This window comes from Cervus canadensis, chromosome 10 (genome assembly GCF_019320065.1).
Source record: "Cervus canadensis isolate Bull #8, Minnesota chromosome 10, ASM1932006v1, whole genome shotgun sequence".
Lineage (NCBI taxonomy): Eukaryota > Metazoa > Chordata > Mammalia > Artiodactyla > Cervidae > Cervus > Cervus canadensis.
In genome coordinates, this window is record NC_057395.1 from 53204170 (window position 1) to 53210723 (window position 6554).

The window sequence follows — 6554 nt, forward strand, 5'->3', positions numbered from 1 at the left end:
CCCCTGGCTTGAAGCAGCAGATAATGGGCCATGTCCTATCCTTGAGTCTAGGGGGGCTCCGGGTGACAAGGAGGCCAGGGCCCGCCCAGCACTGCATGCACAGGGCCAGTACCTGGCCTTCCTCCTCCAGGGATGCGCCCAGGTGGGACCCTTCCCATCGGTGACCTCTGTCTCCTGTGGGGCTTCCTAGAAGAGAGTGTGGTTGTCACTGGTCAGCATGCCACCCCCCACTGTAGTGAAGGGGAAGGGTCCCTCTCTCTGGGCCTCAGCTGCCCATCAAGACCACTCTGGAATGACCAAGTTCACCAGCAGGATGGAAGAGGCCGGGAGGCTCCCAGTAGGCAGTGCTGGACCCTATAGGAGGGGGTTCAGGGTCACAGTGCCCCCCCAACTCCTTGCTCTTGTAAGCCAGGTCAGGGTCCCCAACCTTCAAAGAGCTCACAGTCCAATGAGCTGTGACCAACGGAGGCACCTGCCTGTTGCTATGGAAACACTGTGAGCTATGGGCTGGGGGATGGGCCTGGAGGGTCTGGGTGTTGGAAGATGAATGAGCTTCCAAGCCCGGCAGGGCTCAGAGGAAGTGGGAGGGGAAGCGTGTTCTTCTGGGCAAGTGAGAAGCTTCTGAGATGAAGGAGAAACCCCCACACGTGGGATTACTCATCCTGATCCATGCCTAGCTCCAGGAACCTGCTTATTTGAACATCTCTCAGCAAAGCTGATCATAGGGCTCAGGCCATTCTGTCTTCTCCCTGATTTGGGCATACAGAGTCATGGCCATGCATGTGGGATCCCAGACAAACAGCTGGGCTGCAGAGGGTGGGCACCTGGGGGCCAACCAGGCAAGCACAGAGGAACTGGGTTGTCCAGGGGCTGAGCTCCTCACCCACCACCACAGGGGGAGGGTCTGTGCAGCCTAGGTTACAGCCAGGGTCCACTGGGAGCACCTCAAGTTGCTTATTTGCCCCCATCAAGGCCCCTACCAGCTCGTCCCAGATTTTGGATGATCAATGGGGAGGGGTCCTGCTCCGGGATGTGTCCCAAAGTGTCCTGGTCTGTGTGGTCCCTGGAAAGTGTCCAGCATCCTGCTGTGGCTGCAGTCAGGACAGGGAGACCCCTTGTGTGGAGGTGGGGAGAATAGAAGCCAGACGAGGCTGGGCTGTGGGCAGCCGGGAGTAGATGCCGGTGTGTCTGGGCCCAGTGATGGGTGCACCCCGATCAGCCTCTGGCTGTGTGCTTGGGAAGGGACTGCTGTGACTCTATGCCATTGTCACATGTGGGTGAGGATTCAGCTCTGATAAGAGGCCAGGCACTGGCTCTGAGCCTGTCCTGGGGCATGTCCTCCCCCAGCCTCGCCTGCCTCTAAAGAAGTCACACCCCCCAGAGGAGAAATTCTGTTAGAATCTCTTCTCTCTGAGTCAACAGTCTCCCACGGATCCCAGCATCAGGCATCAGGCTTGCTGGCGAGGGGCACCTGCAATCCGGAACTGGAGATAAAGAACCTGCACACACACTCATTGCCGCTCAGTCTCCAGCATCTCCCCAGGAGACGGGGAAGAGCCTGCTGCGGGCAGAGGGGCATCACAGCTAATTATCCAGGAAGGTGAGACGTGGAGCCCTAATCACCAGCATCCCCTCGCGCCCGCCTTGCCCACCCCGGTTTGCCAAGGCATTTCCTTAAGCGGAAGTATGACCTGTGGGCATGGAGGCGGCCCACAGGGGAGCAGCCTGGCTCAGAGACCCCACTCCAGCCTGAACGTCCCCTCCCAGGGGCTCTGGGGCTCTTCACTCCCCTCAGGAGCGCAGCCTGTGACCTTGGAGACCCCTCATTCCAGGGAACAGGAAAACGGACAATTGAAGGACCCCTCACTCTGGACCTAGATTTTCAAAAGTCTTTAACAAGTGAGGCTCAGGATTTGCATAATACTTGGGGTTCCAAGTTTTTCTAGAACATCGAGAGCCTCTCCTCTGCCGGGGCCATCCTCTGATGGCCAGCTATGTGCCTGCGGTGATGCCTCCACTGGAAGCTCATGGGATCGGCCTGAAGGTGGGGAGTGTGGGCTGGTCCTTGCTCTCCATGAGCCCAGGGTCTAGGGATGACCTTGGCCTTCAGACCCCAGGTCCTCTGTGGCCGAGCCACCTGCGCTGTCCCCTGCTCTGCCCAGCCTATCCAACCCTCAGCTGGCGTCTGCCTCAGCCTGTCTCTGGTTGCCCTGGCTTGCTCTCAGGCCTGATTCTGAAGTTGGGCTCTTTTCAACTGTCTACCTGCCAGGTCAGGCTCACAAGGAGGGGAGCAGCCAGAGGATCTTAGTGAGCAGGAGCCAGCAGGAGCAGGGACAGGCCCTTCTAGATGCAGTCAGCAGCGTGGCTTCAGCAAGCCAGAGGAGGTCAATGCGGAGAGCAGAAGAGCAGGTCTCGGGGGATGGTAGCGGAACTCAGGTGTCAGACTCAGGGGATGGTGGTGGGACTCTGGGGGCAGACAAGACATGGGGGACAGTGGTAGCACTCGGGGAACAGATGGGACATGGGGGACAGTGGTGGGACTTGGAGGGCAGGCTCAGGGGATGGTGGTGGGACTCGGGTGACAGAGAGCTTGCCACAGGGGAGCAGTTGAGACATGTCTGTTGCAGAGGAGGCTGCAGGCGACAGGGGGAGCTGTTCCCGGAGGTCTGGGAACCTGGAGCTGTGTCTGGGGAGGCAGAGCTCTTGGGATATGGGACAAGGGCCGTGATCACTGTGGCCTCCAGGCAGACGCATCCACTCAGGCCAAGCAGGTTGTGCAGAGATGGGAACAGAAGGTGGTGAGGCAGCAGGGGGAGGAACTGAGAGCTGTTGGGGTGGCTGGAGGAGAGGCCGCCTGGCTGGTGGGGTCAAAGCTCCCGGGTTCCCCTCATCCTGAGTCCTGACCCACTGGACCACTTCATGAAGGTGACCATCGAGGAAGTGGGGGCTGCTGGGTGGGTCCAGAGGAGGTGGAGGCAGACCCAATTCTTGTTGGACAATTGCTCTCTGACCTCCTGGGCTGTAGAGCCTGTGCAGAGGTGGGACTCCATGACTGGGCAGCACAGGCCACCCCGACCTGGCCTGAGCCATGGCAGCCACACTGGGGTCCTACTGCAACCGGCCCCTCGCTCCACAGTCCTCTCCCAACCATGTGCCAGGCCCTGTCCTGGGGGAGGGTTGGCAGGGACCGAGGCAGAACCACAGGACCCCATCTTCTGAGAAGGACTCGAATAGAGGGAGACAGGTGGTGTGGGGGCAGGGCGAGCAGGGTGGGGCCCAGATCAAATCTCTAGTACTATACACATGGCAGCCAGAGAGGACCCTGGCAGACCCCTGGGGTCCCCATGTGCCCACGAGGGAGGACAGTGCTGTCCCAGGCACCCCGTCCTCTGTCCCAGAGACCCTCCTGGATTTAAGCTCTATCCAAGGGCAGGAGTGATGGCCCTGCCGGTCCCGGTTTCCTGTGGGGCTGTCCAGTTTCTGGGAGGTATTTGCTGGCTTGAATGGGATTTGGAGGGCAGTGTGAATCCCATTCGAACTCCACCTCGGTTCCTGGTGTCCATTGGCAGCCTGTTTGGAGGGTTCTGTTCCCAAGCTGAGTGGCCGGGTCTGAGGGGCCCATGACACTGTTTTTACAGAGATGGGAGCTGTTGCTTCTGATACCTGCAAATGTTCTGCAGCTCCTCCACAAAGTTGGGGCACCGGGGCCAGGTTCTCCAGCCCCCCACCCTTCCGTCCTGTCCCCCACTGTGTCCAGCTCCCTGACTCTCAGGGAGCCTGTGGGCCTGGCAGCAGGGAGGGGTAGTGGGACAGTGGTGGGACCCCCCCAACAGTAGGTCCAGAGAACAAGGTCCCAAGCATGCTTGGTGAGGACACCCCAGCCCGTCATTGGAGGAAACGGCCCTTCCAGAGAGACTGAGCCCACGAAGGGACAATGCCTCCACCCCCAATTCACCACAACCAAATCTGTGCTTCCAGCGCCAAGAGGATGTATTTAAACTCTGCAAATGGACGTCAGGGTAATTATCTCCACCCGGGACTGGGACAAGGTCCAGGGCCTTCCTGAGAACAGGCCAGGGACGTGTTAAGCGCTTCAGAGAAAGTGAGCTGGAATGGGGTGGGTGCTGGCACCGTGACAGCCCGCACAGACACTGGCCCAGCCAGGACTTTGGGAGGGGGTTCAAGGCAGCCCCCACCTGCCTGCCCTGTCCTGCTGAGCTGGAAGGAAGAGATAAAAGCCTGGAGAGGGGGAGCAGGAAGTTGGGGAGATTGGAGCCTGCAAGGGAAGCTTGGTTGGCTTAATTTTCCATAAATGGGAAGCTGCTGTGAATATTCATTAGCCCACAGCCTTGTCCAGGTAGCCGGCGCCCTGCTGGCATAGCTGTGCCAGCTCCTGCAGCTTGTTTGGGAGCCTTGAGGAGCTATTTGCAGATGGGTCTTTGTCAACAGGAAGCAGAACTGGGTTTATGGGGCCCTCTTGGGCTTACAGCTCTCTGTGAAGCTGCGGACGATGGCAGGTGTGGGTAACATGAGGCTTGGCCTACTGGATGTCCACTGGGCCTGGAAAACAGGGACATGGATGCTGGGGTCCCCTGGTTGGGTCCTCTCCTTGGCCAGACGACCTCAGCTTTGACATCATGTGAGTGACGGAATAATAATGCCATCCCAGATGCGGTGTCCATCCATCTGGTGTGACAAACGATGGAACACACCAGAAATAGAAAAGCACCCCACCCTGCAAATGAGTCTCCCCATCCCCCTCCCTAAAATGATGGGCTGAGAAACACAAAGGAGTTTGAGCGCACCGCCTCCCTGCTTCAGGACCAAGGACAGCTACCAACACGGCATCTACAAGGGCTCCCTGAGGCTGACAGTTCAGTGGCCCCTTCCAGGACAGGATTGAAGTTGAGAGCCTGAGGGTCCAGCTGGAACTACCGCCCACCCCATCATGAACCTGGACAGAGCTGCGGAGCTGGGCTCTGTGGGGTGGACCATGGCCTGGGGTCCAGTGGGTCCCCCAGGACCTGGTTTGGAGTCCCATTGAGGGTAGGGTCAGCAACCTCATGGTGGGGCTGGGGAGCAGCACCACCCCCCCACCCCTGGCTTGCTGACAGTTCCTGGCTGTGGGCTGTGGTACGTGAGCAGCCTCAGAATCTCAGGGGCCCGAGCTGGTTGGAGGATGCAGAGGACGTCTGAGGACGAGGCCCCCCTGCCAACCACCCGCTTCCCGGGAATGTGCTGATTTGAAAATCCAGTCACTGGCCAAGGGAGCCTCCACGCTCTGCAATCAGCTGCTGGGCCTGGGACTTGAGTTCCCACCACAGGCGTCCCCAGATTCGGGCAGGCTGTGCATCTTGGGGATCTTCCTTTCCCTCAGAGTCCCCTCCTGGGCAGGCCAACTGGGCACAGAGATGGGGGAGGAAGTGGGCAGAACAGGCCAGGCCCAGGGCCATCGAAGGGTGTCTGGGAAGGTGGCAGGTGGCCCTCACACAGGCTCCCTGTGGAAACTTGTTGGGAAGCAGCGGGCAGCCTCCGGGGTGATCGGCCTCTGGATGTGCGGCTGCCCCTCAGCCTTGGGTGGAGATGCACGGGCTTCCTCTCCAGCTTCTTGGGCCCCAGAGAGGCCCTGCCCCACAGGAGCTGTGCAGACTTCCCGGGACCCTCCGCCCATCTCTGCTGCTGGTTCTGTTTTCACTGCAGGTGGGGGAGGCCAGGGGGAGGAACCCACACTGCCTTCGCCAGCCTGTGTTCTTGGGAACTCAGGCCCCCAGGAAGCTGGTCCAGAGGGCCTAGCAGGGAGGGTCCAGCCCAGCCCAAAGGGCTCCAAGGAGCCCAGGATGGTAATAATGGGCAGGTAGTCTCAGTTGGGGGGCAGGGGGCCGCCTCAGTCAGGGTGAACACCCTGGGCAGACAGGCTGACACTCCAATCAGGCATTCACCATAACAAAGAGCTTCCCTTGGTTAGGACAGCCTGGGAGGTGAGGGGCAGCACCCTGCTTTTCAAGTGGGGAGGCAGAGGGCCGGCCCAAGGCCTGTGGTCAGGGCAGGCCTGGGTCTGGACCCTGCTCACATGTGCCTCCTGGAACATGGGAGCCCCAGGGCACATGCCTGGGGGTGGAGGTGCAAATAGGGGAAGGAGCCTGTGCTCTGTCCCAAGTCCACAGGGAACAGCTCCCCTTGCCTGGTCTGGCTGGTCAAGCCTGGTAGTCAGCAGGAGGCAGGAACTTAGCTGCTCTCCCCTCCCTTGGGGCTGTGGGGCCAGTTTCTGAGAATCCAGTCCTGAGTTCCACCTCCAGGAGGGTTCCTCCACACCCTGGAGGTCCCTGGGCCACAGCCAAGTCTGGCTTGGACAGGGCTCACCCATGTCCTGCCCAGGGCCTCCCCTGGGACATGCTGGCAGCCATCTACATCAGGGGGTTCAGATCTGGATGGGGAGGACCCCTTCTAGTCGGGGCTGGGCTCAGAGCACGCACCCTCACAGAGGGGAGGTCCCGAGGGGGCCCAGGGACACGCATGTTGGGCTGCACTCAGCCTGTGGGAACTCAAAGAGGAGC